Source organism: Triticum urartu, chromosome 4A (assembly GCF_056163025.1).
Source record: "Triticum urartu cultivar PI428250 chromosome 4A, HENAU_Tu73, whole genome shotgun sequence".
In the NCBI taxonomy this organism is placed as follows: Eukaryota; Viridiplantae; Streptophyta; class Magnoliopsida; order Poales; family Poaceae; genus Triticum; species Triticum urartu.
The window spans coordinates 424,755,578-424,769,255 of NC_141876.1; positions in this window are offsets into that span (position 1 = coordinate 424,755,578).

A 13,678-nucleotide genomic window follows, 5' to 3' on the forward strand; every position below is an offset into this window, starting at 1 on the left:
CCTTCCACCGCCGTCGACCCCTGTGCGCCTCTACTCCGACACCGTCATGACTGGACGACTCCTTCACTGACCAGGCGGCCTCGCGCGATAGGCGGCTCCTCACGGCTGTCGTCTGTGCGCCGGCCAGCCCGTCGATCTACGCCGACCGTCTCCGTCTTCTCCGACCGCGACACCTGCATCGCCTCCACTCGACGGCCTCGCTCCATGCAGCGGCCAATCATAGCCGCCGCTCGCGCGCCGGCCCGCCAATCGATCCACTATTGGGGAACACAGTAATTTCAAAAAAATTCCTACGCACACGCAAGATCCATCTAGGCGATGCATAGCAACGAGAGGAGAGAGTGTTGTCCACGTACCCTTGTAGACCGTAAGCGGAAGCGTTATGACAACGCGGTTGATGTAGTCGTACGTCTTCACGATTTGACCGATCCTAGTACCGAAGATATGGCACCTCCGCGATCTGCACACGTTCAGCTCGGTGACGTCCCATGAACTCAAGATCCAGCTGAGGTCGACGGAGAGTTGCGTCAACACGACGGCGTGGTGACGGTGATGATGAAGCTACCGGCGCAGGGCTTCGCCTAAGCACTGCAATGATATGACCGAGGTGGAAATCTATGGAGGGGGGCACCGCACACGGCTAAGATAAACTTTGATGTGTTCTAGGGTACCCCCCTCCCCACGTATATAAAGGAGGGAGGGGGAGGCCGGCCGGCCCTCTAGGCGCGCCAAGGGAGGAGGAGTCCTCCTAGTAGGAGTAGGACTCCCCCTTTCCTAGTCCCACTAGGAAAAGAAGGAAGAGGGAGAAGGAGAAAGGAAAGGGGGCCCGGCCCCCCAACCAATTCAGATTGGGCTGGGGGGGGACCCTCCACCTGGCTGCCTTCTCTTCTCTCCCACTAAGGCCCAATAAGGCCCATTGACTCCCCGGGGGGTTCCGGTAACCCCCCGGTACTCCGGTAATTGCCCGAACTCATTCGGAACCAATCCGATGTCCAAACATAGCCTTCCAATATATCGATCTTTATGTCTCGGCCATTTAGAGACTCCACGTCATGTCCATGATCATATCTGGGACTCCGAACTACCTTCGGTACATCAAAACACATAAACTCATAATACCGATCGTCACCGAACGTTAAGCGTGCGGACCCTGCGGGTTTGAGAACTATGTAGACATGACCGAGACTCGTCTCCGGTCAATAACCAATAGCTGAACCTGGATGCTCATATTGGTTCCTACACATTCTACGAAGATCTTTATCGGTCAAACCGCATAACAATATACGTTGTTCCCTTGGTCATCGGTATGTTACTTGCCCGAGATTCGATCATCGGTATCTCAATACCTAGTTCAATCTCGTCACCAGCAAGTCTCTTTACTCGTTCTGTAATGCAACATCACGTAACTAACTCATTAGCCACATTGCTTACAAGGCTTATAGTGATGTGCATTACCGAGAGGGCCCGGAGACACCTCTCCGATATACGGAGTGTCAAATCGTAATCTCGATCTATGCCAACTCAACAAACACCATCGGAGACACCTGTAGATCATCTTTATAGTCACCCAATTATGTTGTGACATTTGATAGCACACTAAGCGTTCCTCCGGTATTCGAGAGTTGCATAATCTCATAGTCATAGGAACATGTATAAGTTATGGAGAAAGCAATAGCAGTAAACTAAATGATCAAAGTGCTAAGCTAACGGATGGGTCAAGTCAATCACATCATTCTCTAATGATGTGATCCCGTTCATCAAATGACAACTCTTTGTCCATGTCTAGGAAACTTAACCATCTTTGGTTAACGAGCTAGTCAAATAGAGGCATACTAGTGACACTCTGTTTGTCTATGTATTCACACATGTATTAAGTTTCCGGTTAATGCAATTCTAGCATGAATAATAAAAATTTATCATGAAATAAGGAAATATAAATAACAACTTTATTATTGCCTCTAGGGCATATTTCCTTCAGTCTCCCACTTGCACTAGCGTCAATAATCTAGATTACATTGTAATGATTCTAACACCCATGGAGTCTTGGTTCTGATCATGTTTTGCTCGTGAGAGAGGCTTAGTCAATGGGTCTGCAACATTCAGATCCATATGTATCCTGCAAATCGCTATGTCTCCCACCTTGACTTGATCACGGATGGAATTGAAGCGTCTCTTGATGTGCTTGGTTCTCTTGTGAAATCTGGATTCCTTTGCCAAGGCAATTGCACCAGTATTGTCACAAAAGATTTTCATTGGACCCGATGCACTAGGTATGACACCTAGATCGGATATGAACTTCTTCATCCAGACTCCTTCATTTGCTGCTTCCAAAGGAGCTATGTACTCCGCTTCACACGTAGATCCCGCCACGATGGTCTGCTTGGAACTGCACCAACTGACAGCTCCACCATTCAATAAAAATACGTACCCGGTTTGTGACTTAGAGTCATCCAGATCAGTGTCAAAGCTTGCATTGACGTAATCGTTTACGACGAGCTCTTTGTCACCTCCATAAACGAGAAACATATCCTTAGTCCTTTTCAGGTATTTCAGGATGTTCTTGACCACTGTCCAGTGATCCACTCCTGGATTACTTTGGTACCTCCCTGCTAAACTAATAGCAAGGCACACATCAGGTCTGGTATACAGCATTTCATACATGATAGAACCTATGGCTGAAGCATAGGGAATGACTTTCATTTTCTCTCTATCTTCTGCAGTAGTCGGGCATTGAGTCTGACTCAACTTCACACCTTATGACACAAGCAAGAACCCTTTCTTTGCTTGATCCATTTTGAACTTCTTCAAAACTTTATCAAGGTATGTGCTTTGTGAAAGTCCAATTAAGCATCTTGATCTATCTCTATAGATCTTGATGCCCAATATATAAGCAGCTTCACCGAGGTCTTTCATTGAAAAATTCTTATTCAAGTATCCTTTTATGCTATTCAGAAATTCAGTATCATTTCTGATCAGCAATATGTCATCCATATATAATATCAGAAATGCTATAGAGCTCACACTCACTTTCTTGTAAATACAGGCTTCTCCAAAAGTCTGTATAAAACCATATGCTTTGATCACACTATCAAAACGTATATTCCAACTCCGAGAGGCTTGCACCAGTCCATAAATGGATCGCTGGAGCTTGCACACTTTGTTAGCACTTTTTAGATTGACAAAACCTTCTGGTTGCATCATATACAACTCTTCTTTAAGATATCCATTAAGGAATGCAGTTTTGACATCCATTTGCCATATTTCATAATCATAAAATGCGGCAATTGCTAACATGATTCGGGCGGATTTAAGCATCGCTACGGGTGAGAAGGTCTCATCGTAGTCAACTCCTTGAACTTGTCAAAAACCTTTTGCAACAAGTCGAGCTTTGTATACAGTAACATTACCATCAGCGTCAGTCTTCTTCTTGAAGATCCATTTATTCTCTATGGCTTGCCGATCATCGGGCAAGTCAACCAATGTCCACACTTTGTTCTCATACATGGATCCCATCTCATATTTCATGGCCTCAAGCCATTTTGCGGAATCTGGGCTCATCATCGCTTCCTCATAGTTCGTAGGTTCGTCATGGTCAAGTAACATGACCTCCAAAACAGGATTACCGTACCACTCTGGTGCGGATCTTATTCTGGTTGACCTACGAGGTTCGGTTGTAACTTGATCAGAAGTTTCATGATCATCATCATTAGCTTCCTCACTTACTGGTGTAGGAATCACTGGAACTGATTTCTGTGATGAGCTACTTTACAATAAGGGAGTAGGTACAATTACCTCGTCAAGTTCAACTTTATTCCCACTCACTTCTTTCAAGAGAAACTCCTTCTCTAGAAAGGATCCATCTTTAGCAATGAACATCTTGCCTTCGGATCTGTGATAGAAGGTGTACCCAACAGTCTCTTTTGGGTATCCTATGAAGACACATTTCTCCGATTTGGGTTCGAGCTTATCAGGTTGAAGTTTTTTCACATAAGCATCGCAGCCCCAAACTTTAAGAAACGACAACTTGAGTTTCTTGTCAAACCACAGTTCATAACACTACAAAAAAATACACTTCCGTGATGATACGTGTTTGCCACAGTAGGTCGTGTTTTCTGTCATGCATGTACATCCATGACAAATTTATGACAGACTCAAGATAGTCATACCTGTGCTGTCGTAGAAGTGTTCCATGACATTGCCAAAATTATCATCACGGAAGTGTCCACTTCCATGACGATAAATCACGCGTCACAGAAGTGCTTTCGTCAAGGGTGACTGACACATGGCATCCACCGTAACAAAACGCCGTTAAGCTATCGGGTCAGATTTTGGATCCGATAACCCATTAACAGCCACGACCAATGCCGATTTTCCATGTGTAAAATTCTCATTGGCTGACTGATCCACGCGTCAGCTCCGCGTTGGCACAGGTGTCACTCATCCAACGGTCGAGATGGGCCTATGATATGTTGACACGTGGACCGGCCCAAAAGTGGCCCAGAAAGTTTAAATGGGCCGGCCCAACCGAAGGCCCATAAGATTTAGCGGACCATAATGGGCCGACCCAGCTAAAGGCCCACAAAATTTAGCGGACCATAATGGGCCGGCCCAGCTAAAGGCCCACACGATTTTGTAGACCATAATGGGTTGGCCCAATTAAAGGCCCACAAGATTTTGTGGACCACAATGGGCCGGCCCAGCTAAAGGCCCACAAGATTCTGCAGACCATAATGGGCCGGCCCAGCTAAAGGCCCAACATTCTCTGTCAAATCGGCCCGTCAATGGCCTGTCCTAAACTTGTCATCAACGCGGCCCATGGTGACTTCTGGCCCGTTAACAGTCTGCTAAGTAATTGGGCCGAATTATGGCCCGGTGTATTTGCGGCTTGTTAAAGGTCCAGCTTCATTTGGGCCCATTTACAGGCCATCAAAACTTTCGGCCCATAAACGACCGATAAGGATTTGGGTCATATTCGGCCATGTCTGACATTCGGCCTGTTAGAGGCCCACTATAGCTTTGGGCCACTTTCGGCCTGTTGTCATTTTCGGTCTGTTAACGCCGGACGTAAACCATGGGCCATATGTGGCCCAACGTCATATCGAGCCCATTAACGACCCATATAAAAATGACGATAATCTAGCCCGACCGTAGTTTCGGCCTGTTAAAGGCCCGTGTATTAGGTCGGCGCATTTATGGCCCGTCCGAATTTCGGCCTGTCAAAGATCGGCATCGTAAATGGGCCACCATTTCGGCCTGCTAAGTCTAGTGGGTTATTTGGCACAATCAGGGCCCAATCTCACTTTCGGTCTATTAAAGGCCCATGTTTTCTATGGGATTGAGATATTTACACCTGTAAACGGCCTATTTTTACTGAGGGCCCAAATTATGTTTAGGCCTGTTAAAAGCCCACTATGGGCACAGGCCTACCAGAAAAATATGAAAGCTTATGCTGATTTAGGCCCAAATATTTTTAGTGGGCTACAAGCCAATTTCGGCCCGTAATTGTTTTTAGCCCAATTGGAATGGGCCCGACGAATGTTGGCATGTTGGGCTACTACGAAGCTTTCGGTCGAATACATTACTAAGATAAACCTACACTATACAAAAATAGCATCGTAATTACTGCAGCCTGATGCAGCATCATAAATGTTGTATCACAACAAAATAAATTCCAACCATACAAAAAAAGGCATGTTGGCATAAAGTTTACAGTCCTTCCAGATAAAAGCACCATCAGATGTCTAGAAGCATAGATTATTTGACCTGAGTGCTAATGTTTCAGGCTGTAGAATCTGATGGAGCAGCACGATCTCCACCCTTTTTCCGCCATTGCTCTTGAACAATGAAGCGAATGTCTGATAGTCTGGTTTCAAAACCATTCATATCTTGACGACATTTCTCAACCACTATTCTTGTTTCCGAAACAACGTCCATTAGGGATTGGACTTGTGTCTAGAGCACAGATATATCACTCTGTCTAGCAGGAAGATTTTGTTTAGTAGGCGATTTGGACGAGGTTACCTTGACAACCAACCCAGAATTACGCAGGAAGGTGCTTTTTGCACTGTTAGTGGAGAGATACTGACGCATTGCAGCAAGAGGTGACATTGTGTCTGTAGTAGCCTCGTTACCTTCAGGTGGTTGTGGCTGTTCAATCATTTGTTCCATAGCTTCCTGAAAGTTTGAACTTGTAGATTATGAAGGAAATATTCCCTAGAGGCAATAATAAAGTTATTATTTATTTCCTTATATCATGATAGATGTTTATTATTCATGCTAGAATTGTATTAACCGGAAACATAATACATGTGTGAATACATAGACAAACAGAGTGTCACTAGTATGCCTCTACTTGACTAGCTCATTAATCAAAGATGGTTATGTTTCCTAACCATGAACAAAGTGTTGTTATTTGATTAATGAGGTCACATCATTAGTTGAATGATCTGATTGACATGACCCATTCCATTAGCTTAGCACCCGATCGTTTAGTATGTTGCTATTGCTTTCTTCATGACTTATACATGTTCCTATGACTATGAGATTATGTAACTCCCGTGTGCCGGAGGAACACTTTGTGTGCTACCAAACGTCACAATGTAACTGGGTGATTATAAAGGAGCTCTACAGGTGTCTCCAAAGGTACATGTTGGGTTGGCATATTTCGAGATTAGGATTTGTCACTCCGATTGTCGGAGAGGTATCTCTGGGCCCTCTCGGTAATGCACATCACTTAAGCCTTGCAAGCATTGCAACTAATGAGTTAGTTGCGGCATGATGTATTACAGAACGAGTAAAGAGACTTGCCGGTAACGAGATTGAACTAGGTATTGGATACCGACGATCGAATCTCGGGCAAGTAACATACCGATGACAAAGGGAACAAGGTATGTTGTTATGCGGTCTGACCGATAAAGATCTTCATAGAATATGTAGGAGCCAATATGGGCATCCAGGTCCCGCTATTGGTTATTGACCGGAAACGTATCTCGGTCATGTCTACATTGTTCTCGAACCGTAGGGTCCGCACGCTTAACGTTACGATGATAGTTATTATGAGTTTATGCATTTTGATGTACCGAAGTTAGTTCGGAGTCCCAAATGTGATCACGGACATGACGAGGAGTCTCGAAATGGTCGAGACATAAAGATTGATATATTGGAAGCCTATATTTGGACATCGGAAGTGTTCCGGGTGAAATCGGGATTTTACCGGAGTACCGGGAGGTTACCGGAACCCCCCGGGAACCATATGGGCCTTAATGGGCTTTAGTGGAAAGGAGAAAGGGGCAGCCCAAGGTGGCCGCGCGCCTCCCCCCTCCCCTAGTCCTATTAGGACTAGGAGAGGTGGCCGGCCCCCCCTCTCTCTCTTTCCCCCTCGGGGAATCCTAGTCCAACTACGATTTGGGGGGGGGGAGTCCTACTCCCGGTAGGAGTAGGACTCCTCCTGCGCCCTCCTCCTGGCTGGCGGCCCCCTCCCCCTTGGCTCCTTTATATACGGAGGCAGGGGGCACCTCTAGACACACAAGTTGATCTTCGTGATCGTTCCTTAGCCGTGTGCGGTGCCCCCATCCACCATATTCCACCTCGGTCATATTGTAGCGGTGCTTAGGCGAAGCCCTGCGACGGTAGAACATCAAGATCGTCACCACGCCGTCGTGCTGACGGAACTCCTCCCCGACGCTTTGCTAGATCGGAGCCCGGGGATCGTCATCGAGCTGTACGTGTGCTAAGAACTCGGAGGTGCCGGAGTAACGGTGTTTGGATCGGTCGGATCCGGAAAACGTACGACTACTTCCTCTACGTTGCGTCAACGCTTCCGCAGTCGGTCTGTGTGGGTACGTAGACAACACTCTCCCCTCTCGTTGCTATGCATCACATGATCTTGCGTGTGCGTAGGAAATTTTTTGAAATTACTACGTTCCCCATCAGTGGCATCCGAGCCTAGGTTTTATGTGTTGATGTTATATGCACGAGTAGAACACAAGTGAGTTGTGGGCGATATAAGTCATACTGCTTACCAGCATGTCATACTTTGGTTCGGTGGGCCCGGACCGACATTACGCGTACGCTTACGCGAGACTGGTTCTCCCGACGTGCTTTGCACAAAGGTGGCTAGCGGGTGACAGTTTCTCCAACTGTAGTTGAACCGAGTGTGGCTACGCCCGGTCCTTGCGAAGGTTAAAACAGCACCAACTTGACAACCTATCGTTGTGGTTTTGATGCGTAGGTAAGATTGGTTCTTGCTTAAGCCCGTAGCAGCCACGTAAAACTTGCAACAACAAAGTAGAGGACGTCTAACTTGTTTTTGCAGGGCATGTTGGGATGTGATATGGTCAAAACGTGATGAGATATAAGTTGTTGTATGAGATGATCATGTTGTGTTAAAGTTATTGGCAACTGGCAAAAGCCTTATGGTTGTCTCTTTATTGCATAAGATGCAAGCACCAAATAATTGCTTTAATTTATCACTATGCGATAGCAATAGTTGCAAGAGCAATTGTTGGCGAGACGACCACGTGACGACACATTGATATAGATCAAGATGATGGAGATCATGGTGTCATGCCGGTGACGATATAGATCATGACAGTACTTTGGAGATGGAGATCAAAGAAGCAAGATGATGATGGCCATTTCATGTCACATATTTTGATTGCATATGATGTTTATCTTTTATACATCTTATTTTTGCTTTGATTGACAGTAGCATTATAAGATGATCTCTCACTAATTATCAAGAAGTGTTCTCCCTGAGTATGCACCGTTGCCAAAGTTCGTCGTGCCCAGACACCACGTGATGATCGGGTGTGATAAGCTCTACGTCCATCTACAACGGGTGCAAGCCAGTTTTGCACACGCAGAATACTCGGGTTAAACTTGACGAGCCTAGCATATGCAGATATGGCCTCGGAACACGGAGACCAAAAGGTCGAGCGTGAATCATATAGTAGATATGATCAACATAACGATGTTCACCATTGAAAACTACTCCATTTCACGTGATGATCGGTTATGGTTTAGTTGATTTGGATCACGTGATCACTTAGAGGATTAGAGGGATGTCTATCTAAGTGGGAGTTCTTTAAGTAATTTGATTAATTGAACTTAAATTTATCATGAACTTAGTCCTGGTAGTATTTTGCAAATTATGTTGTAGATCAATAGCTCGCGTTATTGCTTTCATATGTTTATTTTGATATGTTCCTAGAGAAAAATTGTGTTGAAAGATGTTAGTAGCAATGATGCGGATTGGATCCGTGATCTGAGGTTTATCCTCATTGCTGCACAGAAGAATTATGTCCTTGATGCACCGCTAGGTGACGGGCCTATTGCAGGAGCAGATGCAGACGTTATGAACGTTTGGCTAGCTCAATATGATGACTACTTGATAGTTTAGTGCACCATGCTTAACAGCTTAGAATCGGGACTTCAAAGACGTTTTGAACGTCATGGACCATAGGAGATGTTCCAGGAGTTGAAGTTTCAAGCAAATACCCGAGTTGAGAGATATGAAGTCTCCAACAAGTTCTATAGCTAAAAGATGGAGGAGAATCACTCAACTAGTGAGCATGTGCTCAGATTGTCTGGGTACTACAATCGCTTGAATCAAGTGGGAGTTAATCTTCCAGATAAGATAGTGATTCACAGAATTCTCTAGTCACCATCACCAAGTTAGTAGAACTTCGTGATGAACTATGATATGCAAGGGATAACAGAAACGAATCCCGAGCTTTTCATGATGATGAAATCGATGAAGGTAGAAATCAAGAAAGAGCATCAAGTGTTGATGGTTGACAAGATCACTAGTTTCAAGAAAAGGGCAGAGGGAAGAAGGGGAACTTCAAGAAGAACAGCAAGCAAGTTGCTGCTCAAGTGAAGAAGCCCAAGTCTGGTCCTAAGCCTGAGACTAAGTGTTTCTACTGCAAAGGGACTGGTCACTGGAAGCGGAACTACCCCAAGTGATTGGCAGATAAGAAGGATGGCAAAGTGAACATAAGTATATTTGATATACATGTTATTGATGTGTACTTTACTAGTGTTTATAGCAACCCCTCAGTATTTGATACTAGTTCAGTTGCTAAGATTAGTAACTCGAAACGGGAGTTGCAGAATAAACAGAGACTAGTTAAGGGTGAAGTGACGATCTATGTTGGAAGTGGTTCCAAGATTAATATGATCATCATCGCACACTCCCTATACTTTCGGGATTAGTGTTGAACCTAAATAAGTGTTATTTGGTGTTTGCGTTGAGCATGAATATGATTTGATCATGTTTATTGTAATACGGTTATTCGTTTAAGTAAAAGAATAAATTGTTGTTCTGTTTACATGAATAAAACCTTATATGGTTACACACCCAATGAAAATAGTTCATTGGATCTCGATCTTAATGATACACATATTCATTATATTGAAACCAAAAGATGCGAAGTTAATAATGATAGTGCAACTTATTTGTGGCACTGCCGTTTAGGTCATATTGGTGTAAAGCGCATGAAGAAACTCCATGCTGATGGGATTTTGGAATCACTTGATTATGAATCACTCGATGCTTGCGAACCATGCCTTATGGGCAAGATGACTAAAACGCCGTTCTCCGGAACAATGGAGCGAGCAACAGATTTGTTGGAATTCATACATACTGATGTATGTGGTCCGATGAATATTGAGGCTCGTGATAAGTATCATTATTTTCTGATCTTCACAGATGATTTGAGCAGATATGAGTATATCTACTTGATGAAACAAAGGTCTGAAACATTTGAAAAGTTCAAAGAATTTCAGAGTGAAGTGGAAAATCATCGTAACAAAAATGAAAAATTTCTACGATATGATCACAGAAGTAAAATATTTGAGTTACGAGTTTGGTCTTCAATTAAAACAATGTAGAATAGTTTCACAAACTCATGCCACCTGGAACACCACAGCATAATGGTGTGTCCGAATATCATAACCGTACTTTATTAGATATGGTGCGATCTATGATGTCTCTTACCGATCTACCACTATCGTTTTGGGGTTATGCATTAGAGACAACTGCATTCACGTTAAAATAGGGCACCATCTAAGTCCGTTGAGACGACAACAATCTGAACTGTGGTTTGGCAAGAAACCAAAGTTGTCGTTTCTTAAAGTTTGGGGTTGTGATGCTTATATGAAAACAGTTTCATCCTAATAAGCTCAAACCCAAATCGGAGAAATATGTCTTCATAGGATACCCAAAGGAGACTGTTGGGTACACCTTCTATCACAAATCCGAAGGCAAGACTTTTGTTGCTAAATTCGGAGTTTTTCTAGAGAAGGAGTTTCTCTCGAAAGAAGTGAGTGGGAGGAAAGTAGAACTTGATGAGGTAACTGTACCTGCTCCCTTATTGGAAAGTAGTTCATCACAGAAATCTGTTCCTGTGACTACTACACCAATTAGTGAGGAAGCTAATGATGATGATCATGTAACTTCAGATCAAGTTACTACCAAATCTCGTAGGTAAACCAGAGTGAGATCCGCACCAGAGTGGTACGGTAATCCTGTTCTGGAAGTCATGTTACTAGACCATGACGAACTTGCGAACTATGAGGAAGCGATGATGAGCCCAGATTCCGCGAAATGGTTTGAGGCCATGAAATCTGAGATATGATCAATGTATGAGAACAAAGTATGGACTTTGGTTGACTTGCCCGATGATCGGCAAGCCATAGAAAATAAATGGATCTTCAAGAGGAAGACGGACGCTGATAGTAGTGTTACTATCTACAAAGCTAGAATTGTCGCAAAAGGTTTTCGACAAAGTTCAAGGTGTTGACTACGATGAGATTTTCTCACTCGTATCTATGCTTAAGTCTGTCCGAATCATGTTAGCAATTGCCGCATTTTATGAAATCTGGCAAATGGATAAACAAAACTGCATTCCTTAATGGATTTACTAAAGAAGAGTTGTATACGATGCAACTAGAAGGTTTTGTCGATCCTAAAGGTGTTAACTAAATATGCAAGCTCCAGCGATCCATCTATGGACTGGTGCAAGAATCTCGGAGTTGGAATATACGCTTTGATAAGTTGATCAAAGCATATAGTTTTATACAGACTTGCGGTGAAGCCTGTATTTACAAGAAAGTGAGTGGGAGCACTACAACATTTCTGATAAGTATATGTGAACAACATATTGTTGATCGGAAATAATGTATAATTTTCTGGAAAGCATAAAGGAATATTTGAAAGGAGTCTTTCAAAGAAAGACCTTGGTAAAGCTGCTTACATATTGAGCATCAAGATCTATAGAGATAGATCAAGACGCTTGATAAGTTTTTCAATGAGTACATACCTTGACAAGATTTTGAAGTAGTTCAAAATGGAACAGTCAAAGAAAGAGTTCTTGCCTGTGTTGCAAGGTGTGAAATTGAGTAAGACTCAAAGCCCGACCACGGCAGAAGATAGAAATAGAATGAAAGTCATTCCCTATGCCTCAGCCATAGGTTCTATAAAGTATGCCATGCTGTGTACCAGATCTATTGTATGCCCTACCACTGAGTTTGGCAAGGGAGTACGATAGTGATCTAGGAGTAGATCACTGGACAGCGGTCAAAATTATCCTTAGTGGAATAAGGATATGTTTCTCGATTATGGACGTGACAAAAAGGTTTGTCGTAAAGGGTTACGTCGATGCAAGTTTTTGACACTGATCCAGATGATTCTAAATCTCAATCTGGATACATATTGAAAGTGGGAGCAATTAGCTAGAGTAGCTCCGTGCAGAGCATTGTAGACATAGAATTTTGCAAAATACATACGGATCTGAATATGGCAGGCCCGTTGAGTAATTTCTCTCACAAGCAAAACATGATCACTCTTTGGGTGTTGATCACATAGCGATGTGAACTAGATTATTGAATCTAGTAAACCCTTTGGGTGTTAGTCACATGGAGATGTGAACCAATCACATAAAGATGTGAACTATTGGTGTTAATCACATAGCGATGTGAACTAGATTATTGACTCTAGTGCAAGTGGGAGACTGAAAGAAATATGCCCTAGAGGCAATAATAAAGTTATTATTTATTTCCTTATATCATGATAAATGTTTATTATTCATGCTAGAATTGTATTAACCGGAAACATAATACATGTGTGAATACATAGACAAACAGAGTGTCACTAGTATGCCTCTACTTGACTAGCTCGTTAATCAAAGATGGTTATGTTTCCTAACCATGAACAAAGTGTTGTTATTTGATTAACGAGGTCACATCATTAGTTGAATGATCTGATTGACATGACCCATTCCATTAGCTTAGCACCCGATCGTTTAGTATGTTGCTATTGCTTTCTTCATGACTTATACATGTTCCTATGACTATGAGATTATGTAACTTCCGTGTGCCGGAGGAACACTTTGTGTGCTACCAAACGTCACAACGTAACTGGGTGATTATAAAGGAGCTCTACAGGTGTCTCCAAATGTACATGTTGGGTTGGCGTATTTCGAGATTAGGATTTGTCACTCCGATTGTCGGAGAGGTATCTCTGGGCCCTCTCGGTAATGCACATCACTTAAGCCTTGCAAGCATTGCAACTAATGAGTTAGTTGCGGGATGATGTATTATAGAATGAGTAAAGAGACTTGCCAGTAACGAGATTGAACTAGGTATTGGATACCGACGATCGAATCTCGGGTAAGTA